General features: G+C 38.5%; 1 long non-coding RNA gene across 1 annotated transcript in view; it reads left to right on the forward strand.

Annotated features, from left to right (window-relative positions):
* Nucleotides 4830–19252, forward strand: part of LOC109214713 — a 28884-nt gene continuing 14461 nt past the window's right edge. The window contains exon 1 of the long non-coding RNA XR_002066231.1: nucleotides 4830–5175. This is a non-coding gene — a long non-coding RNA (uncharacterized LOC109214713). The remainder of the gene's footprint in view (nucleotides 5176–19252) is intronic.

Genomic DNA, 19252 nt, shown 5'->3' on the forward strand with positions numbered 1-19252 from the left:
TTCTTCTTGGGTTGAACCTGTTCCTTCTTCCTGTTTCTTCGTTCAGCCCTTTCTTTCTTCCATTCAATTTCCCATGAGGACAATTCTTGATCATGTGGTCAGTCTTACCACACTTGGTAGACAGCCCTCGTTGTTCTATTTTTCAGGGGCCTTTGGTTTGTTTGAAGGTTGCACCTCTTGAAGACCCTTTCCTCTCAATTAGGTACTATCTTGAAACCCTTGTGATCATAGCCATTTCATCATCCTCTAAGTCTGCACCTTCAGATATTCTGAAGTCAGGCTTCTTTCCTTCTTGGGGCATCCATCTTCATGGTTTGCCTTCTCAGTTCATAGGCAGTGAGATTTCCAATCAGCATCATCCACTTGAGAGTAGCAATGTTCTTTGATTCCTGAATAACAGTGTTTTGTTTTCCAAGTTACTGGCAAGACCTTGTCAAGATTTTCTCAACCTTGTCTTCTTAAGATAATTCTTCAAGCAGACTTAGTTCATTGTAGTGGGTGGTGAACCTTGTGTACATCTCTTGGATGGTTTCTCCTTCCTTCATGGTGAATTCTCATATTGAGAGTACAGGCAGTGTTGTCCTCTTGATTCTTACTTTGGATTGAGGATTTCTTCATGGGCCACTTGTAGAGTGTCCTAGATCTCCTTAGCAGTAGTCAACTTTAATACCTGTACTCGTCTGGGACCTAGTCCACCACAAGCCATTTTCTGTGGCCTTGGCATTCTTTTCCCACATCTTCAAATCTTCAGCAGTACAGTCAGCTCTAGTCTTCGACACATCACTCCTTCAGCATTCTTCTTTGTAGTGCCAGGGGACATTAGTACAATGTCCCAAAGTTCATAGTCTCCTTAGGATGATGGTGTCTCTCATCCTGTTCTTCACCAGGAAATAGTACTGGCCATTAAAGAGTGGAGGCCTAGCAGTGGATTGTCCTTCAATTTCCAGGTGGTTGCACTATCTTGATCTGATCCTAGAGTTGTTAGCTCTTCAAGGATAACATGCTCTGTACCGATTGATGTTCTAACTTCAATACCACACAAGAGGGGGGGGGAGGATGATTTGTGTGTGTGCCACAATTTTTCGTTTACCCTATTTATAGAAGATTGGTTTCTTTATGTGTTCCAACTATACTGTTGCGGAATAATAAATATAGAAATTAAAAGATAACAGAGATATTACGTGAGAAACACTGGCTCAAAAGGTGAAAAAACCACGACTACCCTTCCAGTGGGATTTTCCCAAACTCTCACTAAAATCACTGAGCAAAAACTGCATTTAAAAATTTTTTGTAAACCTAGGATTAACTTTCCGTTGTAGCACATAGCCTCAAATGTTGCGACAATTCAAGTTAACTCTAACTTGAAAACTCTAAGTACCTAATACAATTGCTTCTAGATAAAGCTAAAAGGTACAACATTAAATACCTACTACAATTGAACTAGAATAAAAAGACACATAAAACTCTTTATGGAGCTGGTTCTTCAATCTGGTTCATGTAGCTTCAGGTTTGCACACTTGAATCACACACGAATGCTTGCAAAAGCCTTGCTATTTTTTTCTCTCAATTCACGTTTAACTTCTGCATTTTTGTGCAACATGTAATGTGAGAACATCCTGCAATTTATAGAGTTAGTAGATGAAGAATAACTAGAGTTCTGATGCAACTTCTTCCTTGGTGGAAGAGTCCTAGTTGATCTCAACTTCTAACCCCGTTCTTATCTTGGATAATGTTCTCTTTGAGTAAGGAGTCCTTCTCCTTATCAATTATGCAACCTTTTCGACCAAGGAGATATTAAATACACAAAGTTAAGCTTATCTCCTTCACGTGTATCACATGCTCGAATCTGCCCGTTTTTGTGCACCTGAGGGATGGACCTGGTTCATGCCTGAGCTTCCTTTGTCAATTTCAAACTAACCTTCACTTGGGCCAACACAAGTGATATATTTTTTGGCCAGTCAAATGATGCCTTATTAGCTTCAATCTGATTGGTCGGAAAGGGTTTTGTTCTCATGATAACTCTTCTCTTCACAACTATAAATTGAGGTCTTCACAACTCAAGAAAAAGACACCAGAAGTCCTAACAGAAGCAAGAGAGAGCTCGTGGATCAAACGCCGCAAACTTCTCTGCAAGCTTCAAGCTTCAAGCTTCAAGTAATCAAGTTCAAGCTCAAGAACAAAGAACAAATTAAGGTAAAGGAGCACGTGTTCAAATCAAAGTTCGTGCTAGCTGAATTCAAGATCATCGTTCGTGAAAACAAACATAAATTCAAGATCAAGCTCAATAGCCCTTGAATTTATATCAGAAAAGAAGAATCAGAGGAATCACAAAGATTGTAAACTCAATCATTGAAATAAAATACTAAGATTGTTGCAATATTTTTTGGTCTCGATTATTTTTTTGATGCAATTTATTTATTACAACTGGGCTACCCTTGGTTATTTAATTGAAATGTCTGTTTTTCTATTAAACAATATTGTCGGTGCCCCGTCGGTTATTTATCTTCTTTTCCAGACAGATTATATTTTCAGAAAATGCCGCATAGTTTTTATTTGGAAATTTCTGATACTGTCGGTTGATTATTTTAAGGGACGTCCTTCTGATTATCGGCGGTATTCTGTCGGTTTTATCCCTAGAAAAAACGACTGTTAATTTTTAATAGGAAATCCAGATAGAATAATAGTATATTTTCAATCCATCTTTTTACCATCCCTTATCATTTCAAGAATACATAATACACTTAGAACGATTCATGTTGTTGTAACTTGAAAAATGCACAAAAATTAAGAAGAAAAGAGAACTAATCAGAAAGGTAAGTAATCCAAAGAGGAGAAAACAAATTCAACCGCTGTACAAGCTGGTGAGTAGCAACTCTTTGTTTGAGTGAGAAGATGGATAAGCATTTGAAGTCGTGAGGGTGTAATTACCTGACCCTCTGCTTTTCCCATTCTTTCACTAACGAAAACTTATATTTGTACTAATCAAATAAATATATGGTGCATCATGCATGTCTTCATATATATTTTTATTACTAAATCGTAATTAATTAACATATATTTTTACTTTAATTTATAATAACACGGGAACATGTGCCACTTGTCTTCAATAATAGATATTTCCTCCTGTCCATAATAAGTAATCATTTTACCTTTTTATTTTGGTCCAAAATAAGTGTCCATTTACATAATTAAGAAGAAATTAATTTTATTTTTCCAAAATCTGCCCTTATTTACATATTCTGTTGGGCTAAACTAGCCCAAATACACTCTTAATATGGTGTGATATTGTCCGCTTTGGGCCAAGCCCATACGGTTTTTCCCCAAAAGGCCTCACACCATTAAGAGATCCCTACACCTTATATGTAGACTCCCAATCTTTTCAGCTACCAATATGGGACTTTGTTCGCACACCCAACATATTCCAATGTGTCAAGGTAACAATTAATTAAGGTTAATTTAGTAATATATATTTTTTTCTTTAGGAGTTAGTATTTTTTCAATGGGTGTCAAAGGTAAAATTGTCAGTTATTATGAACCGGAGGGAATAATATCTTAAGACAGTCTTACTTGGAGACCGTGTTCACACCAAATCATGCAGGATATTATAAATATTAACTTTGCCAATATGCGTCATTACTAATGGAAAGACTACTAATACGATCCACTGTTTCAATTAAAATATTTGAAACCTTATCTTGATAACATATAACTCCCTCATTCCAATTTCTTTTAAATCCTTTCTCACTTGTAACGGTTAATTTAGTCGAATTTTGTATCAATCAGACATGAATTTTGTTCCAAGAACTTAAATAAACTTATAATACGAGGGTATGGATGACGAACAAGCAAAAAGGATGGCATTTTCCCTATTAAAAAAAGCTAACACTATTTACACTTAATAACAAGGAAAATAATAGATAAAGGGAGAAAAAAGTAGGATTCATCATTTTTATATGTCCTACAGCCTACAGGCTACTTGGCAATGACAGCTTCTAGGAAATACTAATCCCACTAAGATGTGCAGAAAGTACTGGGAAATTGACCATTGCGCATAGAGAGATACATGGTACATAGAAAGTCAAGTTTGGCGTCGACAGATGTTTTTTATTTTGAAAATTCACGTCAGCTTTGACTACCAATTCGTTAAGATATTTCCATTTATAGTCTGATTTTAACGTGTCGTATATGATATATCATGGAGAAAGCAAAACACAAGGTAAAACTGTGTAACTACCTAAAAATTAAGAATCACTATATTCAGCCAAATACCAAAAATAAAATCTAAAATTCAGTCGCCATTGAAAAGAAATTCAACATTGAGAAGTCAAACTCATTTTTTCCAGCAAGAAATCTGCTTCTACGCTGCTAATACAAAAACATTACTCACTATGATAGGTTAAAAATTCTCACCAGTGAAAAAATATATAAATAAAAATTTGGACCTAAGTTAATAAATTTTGACGACCAAGTGCAGACATGTGATTTTTGACCCTCCCCGAAATTTCACCCATTTTAGCATGTAAATATTTAATTTAGGCCTAATACAGCTATTTCAACTAATTTTGACTCTTTTTGCTTTATTTTACTACAAAGAAAATGAAAATTACAAAAAAAAAATTAGTTTACGTATCTTTCATAAAACTGAAAAAAAATACAAAATTGCACCTTATTTTTATTTTTATATGTTATTTGAAAATACAAAAAAAANAATTTTTGGAGTCTTCTTAGCCCAAAATTGAGACACAAAAAAACATGGTCCAACCCAATTACCCTTAGCCCATTCTTCCCAACCCATTAGCCCATTTAAGTGCAAGATGTAATCCTAGCTATCTATTTTCCTTCTAATCTAATGGCCATCATCCCTTCCCACTTCCATATAAAATACCCAATTATAGAAACCCTACCCTAAGTTTTTCAATCCCTACACCTAGACTACAAAAAAGACGGCAGCCATGAATCTTTGAATCCTATAATTCAAAAGAGAAGCGGCAGAAACTTTGAGCATGAAACTGATATGGGTGTGATCTGAATGGTTGTTCGAGGTTCTGTCACGTTCGTGTCCCTGTTGGCTCTTTGTTCGCTGCTCAATTCCTTGGTCAGATTCTCGTTTGCTTCTCAACTGAATAGAAATGTAAACTCGGAACTCCATTAATCGGAAAGTTATCGCTCTTTGAGGTCCATGCTTTCTTATCCTTGTTTCAATTTCACAGCAAGAATGTCTCTGCCTGCTTTCGTATTTTTTGACGTTTAATTGATGAATATGCTTGGTGTCCTTATTAGCTTAATGCACCTAAATGGTAGAATTGGAGTATTGAATCATCCGTTTGTTTGAATTATTTTAAAGACTTGTCTTTTAATTAATGCCCTTATGTTAACTTTGACATGGTGCAAGGTTCCTTGATATATGGAATGAGTGTGGACTTTGGATTGATTTAAGAAAGTGAGAGATAAATGGAAGTCAGTTAAAGTTTTCTTCTGTGTTGGAATATTGGGACATGAGAATTGAATTTTTTTAAAAAAAAACAGATTTGGAATCTTTGATGGAACGTTACTGTATTAATCTTAGCAAAACATTTCGTTCTTGCATTCTTGTTTGTTTAACAGCTCTCGTAGCATGTTTTAGGACTGGCCTTTAAATAAATAAATTGAGATGAGCCTCGCCAAACGAAATGCAAAACTTGCGGGGCCCTCATTAAACGTTTTATTAAAATATTTTAGAAATTCGGGATGTGCCATTTAGCGAATTTTCATGGCTTCCCGCAAAGTTAATAAGACACTAGCCACTTTAGGCGCGCTTTTTAATAATTTTACCTTCTTAAATACGGGTGTGCATTTCATGCGACCCAAATCCCAATCCCAAAACGTTGAATAGGAGGTGTCGAGGATCCAGGTGCATTTCATGTGACGCGATCCAAGAACACGCTCTTAAACGGCGTTCACTTTCATAAAAACTAATTAAAAAGCGGTTAAACAAAAATTTATAAAATGGTACTATAGGATGGTATGTATGAAAATCAGATTGTTAGCCAATTATAATAATTTAAGCGACCGTGCTAGAACCACGGGATCCGGGGGTGCCTAACACCTTCCCTCGGGTCAACAGAATTCCTTACACAGAATTTCTGGTTCGCAGACTCCAATTGGGAAGTCGAAATTTTTCCTCGATTTGGGATTTAAATTAAACCGGTGACTCTGGACACCAAAAGCCCATCCTTTCCCGAGTGGCGACTCTAAAAATAAAAAAATAATCCCATTTCGAATAATGTCACTTTAAATGGAAAAACTCCCTTTATACATTATCCTTCGGGGTAGGTATGAAAAAAAATGTTACGACCCAAAATCCATTAAAGATCGTGATGGCGCCGGACACCACTGTCAGGCAAGCTAAAAATAAATACCTAATTTAATTCTCATTTTAATATTTCTGAAATCATAATTTCCTTCAATTAAATAATAAATGATAAAATTTACAGAGTAAATAGTAATGTTTTTAACAAATTCCATACTGAAGAACCCATACTCACCCCAAAATCCGGTGTCACAAGTGTAAGAGAATTAACTAGGAAATAAAATAAAATACAACAACTGTCGAGAATACAAATTTGGACAGGAAAGAAGATATAAATACTCTGAAGGAGACTCTGCTGGCTGCGGGTCGTAATATGGAGTGTAACTCACCTAAGTCCCTGCATCAACCACGCCGCTACGCCCACAAGGCCACTAGACATACATGTGTTTGTTCAACAAAATGTGCAGCAAGTGTAGTATGAGTACGAAGACAATGCGTACCCAGTAAGTATCCAGTCTAACCTCGAAGAAGTAGTGACGAGGGGTTGACTCCGACACTTACTATGGCTATAAATAAAATGTCAATGATATAATTTAAACATGGGTTATATAAAACGGTTGTAAGCTCAATATTTTGAAGTAAGTAAGCAATTATTTTATAATTAAGAAATCTCCAAATTTATTTCTCATAATTTAACAATTTATCTCAGGCCAAAGAGGAAATATCATTTATTATAAATTTCAAGCAATCAATTCAATCATACGCAAATCATGCCGAGGTCGTACGGCCCGATCCAATATATAAATATAAATGTTGCACTGCCGAGGGTCGAACGGCCCGAAAAAACATATAAATATATATTGTGCACTGTCGAGGGTCGAACGGCACGAACCATATATGCATCTATTAATCTGCCGAGGCAAACGACCCGCTCCCATGAGAGTAGTGAAAATTTATCCCGCTCGCGGAATATAAATGCGATACGGTTACACATAGATTTCTTAAGTTATTATAATATTTCTCAATTCTTTTCGAAAATATGAGGTTCAAATGAAAACCTTTAAAATCTTAAATTCCTCAATTTCAATTCTTTTCAAGACAGTTATTACGCGACATAAATCTTGCTTCTTCTCAAGGCAAAGAATAACCATAAATCAAAGAGCAATATCAACAAGGCATGATGTAAACCAAACACTATCCCGACATAGGCATAGCTCGTAGCTACGAACAGACTCGCGTCACCTCGTGCGTACGTAGCCCTCACAATTAGAAGCATATATTAATTTAGTTCACCTAATGGTGTTAATTCCCTCTTACAAGGTTAGAAAGGAGACTTACCTCGCTCCGAAGTTCCATAACCGGCTCCCAAGCCCTTCTATCAACTCAAACCGATGCCCAACGCTCCAAAACTTAGTCAATTAATGGGTAAATCCATAAATATATACTCTAATACTCATTAAAATCCAATTTACAACAATTCCAACTCCGTTTGAAAAGTCGATAAATATCATCTTCGGGCCCACGTGCCCGAATTCCGAAAATTTTTGAGGATAAACTTTACCCATAACACTACGAACTCAAATATATAATTTATTTCAAATCACATGCCCAATTCGTGGTCAAAATCTAAAGATACAAATTACTAGGTTTTCTACTAAAACCCCATAATTTCTACAATTTTTCATGTTTAAATCCTTATACAAACCATGTATTTAACTTATAATGAGGTGGGAATAACTTACCTTGACTTAGATGATGAAAACCCTCACTTGAAGCTCTCCAAAATTCGTCCAACCAAGAGAGAACGGAAGAAAATGGGCCAAATCCCCGTTTTAAAGAAACTCCACTGCCCAGCCGTCTTTTGCACCTGTGGACCAACAGCCGCTTCAGCGGCTTCACAGGTGCGGCAAAAATTCCGCTCATGCGGCCCTCTTCCGCTTCTCCGCCCATTTCATTGCTTCTGCGCTTGCGCAGATGCGGCCAAAACTACGCACCTGCGGTCCTTCCCCTGACTGTCCTGCTCTGCTTCTGCGACTCCTAGGCCGCTTCTGCGTCCCCCGCACATGCTGCCAAAACCTCACAGGTGCGGTTACACCAGATGACAGCAGCCTCAGCATTTTCATAAGGCCAAATTCAACCCATAAACCATTCGGGATTCACCCGAGGCCCTCGGGACCTCAACCAATTATACCAACACGTCCCAAAACCACATTACGAACTTAGTTGAGCCTTCAAATTACATCAAACAACATCGAAATCACGAATCACAACCCAATTCAAGCTTAATGAACTTTAGAACATCAAGCTTCTATATACGATGCCGAAACCTATCAAATCACGTCCGATTGACGTCAAATTTTGCACACAAGTCACATTCAACATTACGGACCTACTCCAACTTTTGGAATTGGAATCTGACCCCGATTACAAAAGGTCCACTCCCGGTCAAACTTCTCAAAACCTTCAAATTTCTAACTTTCGCCAATTGACCCCAAAATGACCTACGAACCTCCAAATCCACTTCCAGACGCGCTCCCAATACCAGAATCACCATACGGAGCTATTCTCAGACTCGAAATCCCAAACGGACCTCCATAACATTGAAATGCACTTCAAACCAAATTTATTAAATTCTTCCAAAAATTCTAACTTCCACAATAGGCGCCGAAACTTTCCCGGGTCATCCAAAACCCTATCCGAACATACACCAAAGTCCGAAATCATCATACAAATATGCTGGAACCTTCAAATCCCGATTTCGAGGTCGTTTACTCAAAATCCAACTTTAGTCAAATTCTTCCAACTTAAAGCTTCCGAAATGAGAATTTTCTTTCCAAATCAACTCCGAACTTCCCGAAATTCAATTCCGACCACGCGTACGAGTCATAATACCTGAAGCGAAGCTGCTCATGGCCTTAAACCGCTGAATGACGCGCTATAGCTCAAAACGACCGGTCGGGTCGTTACATTCTCTCCCACTTAAACATACGTTCATCCTCGAACGTGCTAAGAACTGCGCTGGAGTTGTCTAAAATAACTGTTTAACACCTCGTGCACCTACCCGTGCTACCACATCTCAGTTGAGCACATTTGCTCGAGAAAATCTGAAGATTCCTCTTTTGTTTAGTCAAATTAGCCTTAGAGCCAAATTCCAACATCCGGGATTTTCCACCAGGCCCGCTTTTAACATACGAACACCGTATCCATCACTACACGATGTACCAATACATGATTATATACTCTTACCGAATTCACACCATGCACCGCATTATTCACATGACCATAATAACATCCTCTGACAACAACAACCGAAATCCCACGAATCTGATGCCCTCAAAACACCTCATGAAGCATATAAGTCCTGTTATAACTCTCACAATACTGTCACGACAGAAGAGATGTGTAGAAACTCATAACACCTGCCGAATCACAATTCATGGATTCTCTCCTCCCGACAAGAACCACTACCTCAATATGGACTGAATATCGATATTTACTCTTTAATGTGCCTCATACAAATCTGATCGCACTGATCCCAGGTCCAATAATCTCATCTCACTCAGTACAAGCTGCTCAGGTGATAGGCCACCTCAGACACTGCAAAAAGTCTCATATGATGCCACAGAGTGCTAACAAGCCACAACCTTGAATGCAATACATAAAGAGAAATGAGATCTGGAAAGAACTTCTCAACCCACGTAAATAATTTAATAAGCGAAAAGATGTTATGAACCTTCCTCATAAATGAGAAGCAAAACACACAAGAATAGATATGGGAAACTGTACTCAACATCACACTGTTGCGGCGTGCAACCCGATCCACACATGATATCGTTGCAGCATGCAACCCGATCCGACAATGATACCCGTGGCGGCATGCCACCCGATCCAAACAACATACCCGTGGCGTCGTGCCACCCGATCCACACATAATAATCTATAAGGAAATACTTACCGAGCTAAAATGCTCATAACTACGAAATACCCGAATATCGACCACAAACACGCCAAGTGCGTAATACCATCTCTAGGGAGACAGATAGCGCTATACACCACAAAACTCAAACACGACTAAAGTGCGATACATGATTTGCATCTCGAGAGACGTCCTACTCACATAGACCCACCGCTACGCGGAACCTCAACACATGTGCAACTAATCAAGCCGTCTCACAACCCACACGGCACAATAGAGTATTACATGAAATAGTCGACAATGAAATAACATGCAACGTCCGAATACTCCCCCATAAGGAGTGCTATGCTGAATGAACACACCGAGGCTGGTGTAGAGTACACATCCACATTTGGACCCATCAACGAACATCATCTGATTCTAATCATACCATGCTTGGGCAAATAACCTCTCAAGGACCACAATGACCTATTCATGACACATAAGAACAGCCGTCGAATCCGGACCAAACTTCCACAATTCACAACCAACTGAATAGAGCGCCTTTGAGGCCTAAACTCTCACATTAGCGATAGTGCCAAAAATCTCCACAATTGGTTTCAATCTTCAATCAATCAAGTGACTACATGTCACACTTATATAATCTTCCCGTGGGACGCTCTCACGACCTTCCATACCAGGTAACAAGTCTGCACATCCATACCACCGGCCACACTAATGCCACAAAGTAAATCAAGAATTCGAAATCAGTACGCAAAACCTCTTACACAGGACACTGATCTCAGGTGACGCTAAAGACAATACCAGCTTACTCTAACCATCCGAATCCTTTCTTGCTCACCCGAGCTCGTGATATTCTTTCCAACACCAAACGGCAACATTGATCCTCAACTTCCAACTCCCATGCCGCTTACTGCACCTAACATGCCAATACCCGACAATATAAGAATTTCACCACAACTCCTGAACCACTAAATAGAATAAACACTTCATTATACAGAAACCTTTAACTTAGCTCATCTCAGAAGAATCATTGCAACACACAACTGAATTCTCAAACCGCGGGAATTACAACCTCATGTCGCCATCTAAACCGACATGACTCTTCCGGAATTTATTTACTCAACTTAGTCCTTAGAACGAAATGCCTCCCAAATCGATCGAATTATGGTGGATATCAAGCCTCGCATGTCCCGCCACAAATCACATATACAACTAAACACGCTAAAGGAACTGACAACGGCCACAATCATGTCGATTCAACCATTACAAGCCGACCCGTCTTCTCCCAATTTATTCTTAACTTGCCTTAGAAATAATAATATCTCCATTCATAAACGTAACAAAGCCCAACAACACTCATCCCGAGTGACCCAACCCACGAGACCATATCGTCTCAATACCCATGAACCATCTCATATTCTCCTTAAGCGCACAATAGCATCGCCAACTAGTACACTCGTTCTGCAAGTCCTTCCGCGAATCCGAAGCTACGTCTTCCCTTCCTTTAATACTGCATCGCATACCCAATGATAACATAGAAAATTCCAAGTCCTTAGGCACTGTACTCAAATTCTTGAACCAGCTAGGACCAGTGTTGAGACTCACCCACTCTAAATTGGCCCCGAGTATAAGCCAAACTCTAGTGCTCTACTAGCACGTAAAAACCCTATCCGAGAAGCACCCGACTGAATTTTTTTCCTTTGTACATTACTCCCACCAGAAGCAGAAACTCTGAGTCTTCCCAAACTGAACATGAATCGATAAAGCCCAAATATAGCACATATTCCTCAAGTCCTTTGCTCGAATTACCACTAATGCTTTCTTTCCTTAGTCATATTAACCTGTCATTACACCGATAACCAGAAACCGCACAAGCAGACAACCACGTGACCGCTATCCTGCTCATAGGAGATAACCCGCTTGTGGAAATTATATGCCGACATCTTCCAATGTTGCTGCACTGGGTACAATTACTACAAAATCAGTAACTCATCCTGGGCATGTGCTCATTCACCAGCTGTACAAGTCCGTTCACTCCTCATGGATATCAACTAAAGGTGCGACAATACATTCCAATCCAATGTCATGTTGTATCCTTCTTCATATCAAGCAACTCCTTTATGTCGTATCCAATCTCCCGCCGTATAATAGCCAATATTCCAAATTAAGTCCGTAGAACTAGTCACTGTCCACCATGAATCCCAAATCACTCAAAACCTTTCTCAAGGTGTGTAGTCATCCTATCACAGAACCCATATGCTACTCTGCCACTCTCCAACTTTGGTCAAACTCACTCTTTTAAGCAACTATTAGACTCTTGTTTCTCACTCCTGGCCTTCGAGAAGTTTATCCACCGCAAGATACCTCCCACACATGTCCTTCCTCATCCTTCGCTACCGAGTTGCTGGCTTAAGTCAAAATCCATCTCTGTAGCATCTGAACCAATAGATCGCTACCAACTTTAAACTCTTTCTAAGAGCATCTTTTTCGAGCCATCAACACCAGGAACACTGATTAAATCATGAACCACCACACACTGCGATCTCTGATAGCCGCTTCTCTGGTACTATTTCACACTTCCCTGTCCCGAGGGAGATTTGACGAAGACCATAACACCGGCGAACTTAACACATTCGATCAAGGGCGACGACACCACATTATTGATAAAAATTCTACCACGCTCGAAAATACCAAGTCTCATTACTCCATCAACCCAAACCTGAACATTCATAGTCCTATTGCCTTTCCTCAGCCAGAAATAGAATAGAGAATCTCTTAATCATGCATTGAGCAAACCTCCTTTCAAGTTATTCACTACTTCGACACATATGCAAGCACCCTACCATTACACCAATACTGTGTGATAGCAACGCATGAATCATCATAACAATCAATGCAAAATCTCAAGGCCTTAGGTAATACTGATACTGGGCTTAAACGACAGAATGACCTTCCGCAAGGCAACGACAATAGCCCAATCAAGTACGTAGGAAGAAACATCCTGCACCACATCTGTAGCACCATTACGACTCTCAATTGATAGCAAGCGCTTCACGTCGCATAATATTGAATAAGAAATAAATAAAGGCATAAGCCTTAGAGGAATCAAATCTCACGATGAAGAATCAAGAAGGGAAGTGCTCATAACAGTCCTGTAGCCTCTCGAAGATAAGTACAGACGTCTCCGTACCGATCCGTAAGAGTCTACTAGACTTTCTCATGACTCGTGAGACCTAAGTGAACCTAGTGCTCTGATACCATGTTGTCATGACCCAAAATCTATTAAAGGTCGTGATGGCGCCGAACACCACTGTTAGTCAAGCCAAAAATAAATACTTAATTTAGTTCTCATTTTAATATTTTTGAAATCATAATTTCCTACAATTAAATAATAATAGATGGAATTTACAGAGTAAATAGTAATGTTTTTAACAAATTCCATACTGAAAAACCCATACTCACACCAAAACTCGGTGTCACAAGTGCATGAGTATTAACTAGGAAATAAAATAAAATACAACAACTGTCCGGAATACAAATTTGGACAAGAAAGAAAATATAAATACTCTGAAAGAGACTCTGCTGGCAGCAGGTCGTAATATGGAGTGCAACTCACCTAAGTCCCCGCATAAACCATGTTGTTGCGCCCACAAGGCCACTAGATATACATGTGTCTGTACAATAAAATGTACGGCAAGTGTAGTATGAGTATGAAGACAACGCGTACCCAGTAAGTATCGAGTCTAACCTCGAAGAAGTAGTGACGAGGGGTCGACTCCGACACTTACTAAGGATATAAATAAAAAGCCAATGATATAATTTAAACATGGGGTATATAAAACGGCTGTAAGCTCAATATTTTAAAGTATGTAAGCAATTTTTTATAATTAAGAAATCTCCAAATTTATTTTTCATCATTTAACAATTTATCTCAGGCCAAAGAGAAGATATCATTTATTATAAATTTCAAGAAACCAATTCAATCATGCGCAAATCATGCCGAGATCGTACGGCCCGATCCAACATATAAATATAAACTGTGCAATGTCGAGGGCCGAACGGCCCGAACCAACATATAAATATAAATTGTGCACTGCCGAGGATCGAACGGCACGAACCATAGATTCATCTATTAACCTGCCGAGGCGAACGGCCCGCTCCGATGAGAGTACTGGAAATTTACCCCGCTCGCGGAATATAATTGCGACACGGTTACACATAGATTAATTAATTTATTATAATATTCCTCAATTCTTTTCGAAAATACGAAGTTCAAATGAAAACCTTTAAAATCTTAAATTCCTCAATTTTAATTCTTTTCAAGACAATTATTACGCAACCTAAATCTTGCTTCTTCTCAAGGCAAACAATAACCATAAATCAAATAGCAATATCAAAAGGGCATGTTGTAAACCTAACACTGCCCGGATATAGGCATAGCTAGTAGCTACGTATGGACTCTCATCACCTCGTGCGTACATAGCCCCCTCAATTAGAAGCATGTATTAATTTAATTCACCTATGGGGTTAATTCCCTCTTACAAAGTTAGAAAGGAGACTTACCTCGCTCCAAAGTTCCATAACCGGCTCCCAAGCCCTTCCATCAACTCAAACTGATGCCCAACACTCCAAAACTGGTCAATAAATAGGCAAATCCATAAATATATACTCTTGTACTCATTTTAATCCAATTTACAACAATTTCCAACTTCGTTCGAAAAGTTGATAAAAATCACCCTCGGGCCCACCTGCCCGGATTTGGAAATTTTTTGAAGATAAACTTTACCCATAACACTACAAACTCAAATCTATAATTTACTCCAAATCCCATGCCAAAATTCGTGGTCAAAATCCAAAGATACAAATTTCTAGGTTTTTACCAAAACCCCACAATTTCTACAATTTTCCATGTTTAAATCCTTATACAAACCATGTATTTAACTTATAACGAGGTGGGAATAACTTACCTTGACTTAGATGATGAAAACCCTCACTTGAAGCTCTCCAAAAATCGTCCAACCAAGAGAGAATTGAAGAAAATGGGCCAAATCCCTATTTTAAAGAAATTTCACTGCCCAGTCGTCTTTCGCACCTGCGGACCAACTGTCACGCCCCAAACTTGGGGAGACAGGACTGGCACTCGGTGTCGTACTGGCCCGAGCGAACCATTCTGTAAGTCATTCTTACTGTGACAATCGTGGGACAACATGGCAACAACTCGTAGTGCATAACTGTAAGTGGGCAACCACTGTATCAATGAACCATCTTTCTTAAAATATGAATACATATGGGCTGTCAAGGCCTCTTACATACTGTACAAAATGAACCTATGTCTACAATGCCTCTAAAATTATTTGACATCAAATGGGACAGGGTACCGGCCTACCCATAAGTCTGCAACAAAATCCAAACACGACGACTCATAGACTCGGCTGCACTCTGAATAAGGTGGAGTCTTACTGATCCTTCGCTAAATGCCAATCTCGTCTACTATGAGGGCTCATCAAACTGATTATCTACACCTGCAGGCATGAATGCTGCGTTCCCAACAAAAGGACGTCAGTACGAATAATGTACTGAGTATGTAAGGGGAACTGAAACATAACAATAAGTCAACATTAATTAAAAACATATAAGAATCAACCTGAATCTCTGAAGTGCCACCATATATGCATACTTATTATACTTACATATATATATAATGCTTCTTCGCTTTGAGAATATTATCCATATGTATGATGCATGACTGTCCAACTGATCAGTAGTAACTGCCCGACCGGCCGTAGCTCCGTGGTAAATGCATGACTGCCCGACCGGCCGTAGCTAGTGGTAAATGTGTAACTGCCCAACCGGCCGTAGCACGGTGGTAAATGAACATGCATATAATCCCATTATGAACATTAACATCTTTATCAAATACCTCAATAGGGAACTAGATGCATACTTACTCATGCTTGAATATCATTTTACAGGAATGAATAACGTAGACCTTCTTAGTTACTAAGAGTAGAACCATTTATGAAATAACATTACGTTTACGTATCGTTACTTGGATCATGCCAAAAGAAAGAAGGATTAGCCTTAACATACCTGAGCCGATTCTCTTGACAATCCATCTAACACACATCGGTTGCGATAATATGTATCGGCAGATCAAAATAGGAAGAACTCCGTATGATATTCTTGAGAAAAATTGTACCGTACTCCCTTAGAATCGAAATCTCACGCTGCGATAACATTAGGTAGACTTCGTATGAAATATTTGAATCAATTTTGTTGCTATTTTGACATTAGCTTTGCTGAAGCTTTAAGAATGAGAATTCCATCCTAAAATACATTTCTCCTTAATAAATTGGTAGGGGGGGGGGGGTGATTGTATCATAGTTAAGAGACACCAATTTTAGCAAGGTTGGATTACTTAGTTTCTTCTCTAAATGCCACCTTATCAAGGTGATTTAATAGTCACTTTAATGAATCACATGTTACTACCACGTGATGTTCTTATCCAAAATATTTTAGATAATTACTAATTTACCCGTATAAATAAGAATTATCTCAAATTACTTAAAATACTGTTCACTTTTAACACACTTTATACATCTTACTATCATGGTCATGTGGTACCATATAAAATCAATACATACATTATTATTTCATTAAAACATCCATGTGAAAATAAATATATTTTCTCAAATTTTAATTATCCTAATCTCATATAAAGAGTAAAAATTTTCGTACGCTTAATTCTTAAAATAGTAAAAAGATAACCTTCTTTTCTTGTGCGAAAATAATTTCTATCTTTACAATAAAGAAAATCTCATAAACTTTATTATATTATGAGTATAATTTACCATATCCAAAAATAGTAATAATGGTAACTATCCAAAATTATATTTATAAAACTTTTACTAAAATACTCCACTTAAAAGAAAATATCACACTAACATAATATCTTACGGTATCAAGGTTGTTAAACTTACGGGGTCTTATAATAACATAGTCACAAATACTCTATAGCCTCATGAATGGTCTTAATCCCTTCAAGCTCATATAGATTACTACGACTTATCCTAATATTAAAGTACGGGATGTAACATCCTTCGCCCCTTTAGAACTTTCGTCCTCGAATGTTAACTCTTAGAGATTTATAAAATTTTCACTAGGGTCTCCTCTATAAACTAAACTAAAACCCAAACTATATCTAAAGTCTCGACTATTCACAATATTTTGTACTTGAGTATGTCGTATCTTTTTCACCTTTACCTTACTTACCTTTTAATCTTGCATCGTATCTTATGTTTCTTTCATAACCTCCCTTCAACATAGGGGAAAATTACGCCTTAAAGATCTGCTGTAATACCTACACCTCTGGTGCATACAAAATCTAGTGAAAGCTTTATGCTGACTTCTTATGACTCACCTCTATGGCACGATCTGGGAACAAAACAAGGGTAAAATTTCCTAAATGACCTATAGACTCTCAATTATAAATGTGGCGCGCAACATACCCATAAGTGAGACTCTACCAGTGTAACGACCCGACCGATCGTTTTGAGCTTTTGCATTTCGCTCGCCAGTTCTTGGGCATGACTTGCCCCGTATTATGTATTATGACTTATGTAAATCGTCGGTTTTGATTTTCAGGATAATCGGAATAGATTTGGAAGAATAATTCTCAGTTTGAAGCTTTAAAATTTAAAAGGTTGACCAAGTTTGGACTGGTTAGTATATGATCTCGGATTGGAATTTTTATGATTTGGTTAGATCCGTTAGGTGATTTGGGACTTAGGAGCGTGTTCAAAATGTGTTCTGGAGGTCCGGAGTAGATTTAGGCTTGAATTAGCGAAATTGGAATTTTGGCGATTTTCGGTTGATAGGTGAGATTTTAATATAGGGGTCGGAATGGAATTCCGGAAATTACAATAGGTCCGTTGTGTCATTTGGGATGTGTGTGCAAAATTTCAGGTCATTTGGACGAGGTTTGATAGACTTTTTGATCGAAAGCGGAATTTGGAAGTTTTTGAAATTCTTAGGCTTGAATCCGATATGATTTTGGTGTTTTAATGTTGTTTTGAGCATTCCGAAGGTTGGAAAAAGTTTGAATGAGGTTATGGGATATGTTGTCATGTTTGGTTGAGGTCCCTAGTGTCACACCTCCTTTTTCTTCACCCCGCAAGGGTGTAAAGGAGTTTTTCCACTTAAAGGACAATCAAAACGGGATTCGTTTATTAATAGATTCAGAGTCACCACTTGGGAGATTTATGGTGTCCCAAGTCACTAGTTGAATCCCGAATCAAGGAAAAGATTGACTCTATTTAACAGTCCGCGATCCAAAAATCCGAGTAAGGAATTCTGTTAAACCGAGAGAAGGTGTAAGGCATTCCCAGGTTCCGTGGTTCTAGCACGGCACTACTTGGACATTGGTTTTTCTGATATAGGTAATTAACTCTCTACACTGCTATTTTCTCTTTTCCCCTTTTTGTTTTTCAATTTTTCCAGATATTCAAAGCCGGTCGGCATGCGAGTCCAAAACAGATAAATGCACAAGTAGGATGCATCAGGATGGTCCATTATTTCGGGTACACCTATCCTAGACGGACCCAACCCCTGTGTTGAGTCCCCTAAGTCATATGCACGTGATGCAAATAAGCGTTCCTACAAGGGATCCGGCATGAGGTCAAGTTATTCTAGGTTCAAAACCTGGGTATATGTTCTAGACTGTGCACCCGAGCGGACAACTCGAGTCGAAGAGGGGGCTACGTACCGGGAACCAAAAGGTCATCCGGCTTAGTAACTTGTCCGGCCTCTTTCTTATTTTAAGGTATGACACTAACAGAATAGGGAATCTCCACCAGTGATCACATCCCCGGAGGTGAGAAGAGAAGGGTTTCGCCACAGTTTATATACAATTCAGATAATATCAAAGCGGTAAAAAGCAACATTTTGCACACTTAGCATGAAACATGTAGGAAAATCAGATAAAGCCAAATACAACAATATATCTAAGCTCGAATTCTGAACCCTGAACCAAAGTTCTGGGTTCT

This window comes from Nicotiana attenuata, chromosome 1 (assembly GCF_001879085.1).
Source record: "Nicotiana attenuata strain UT chromosome 1, NIATTr2, whole genome shotgun sequence".
In the NCBI taxonomy this organism is placed as follows: Eukaryota; Viridiplantae; Streptophyta; class Magnoliopsida; order Solanales; family Solanaceae; genus Nicotiana; species Nicotiana attenuata.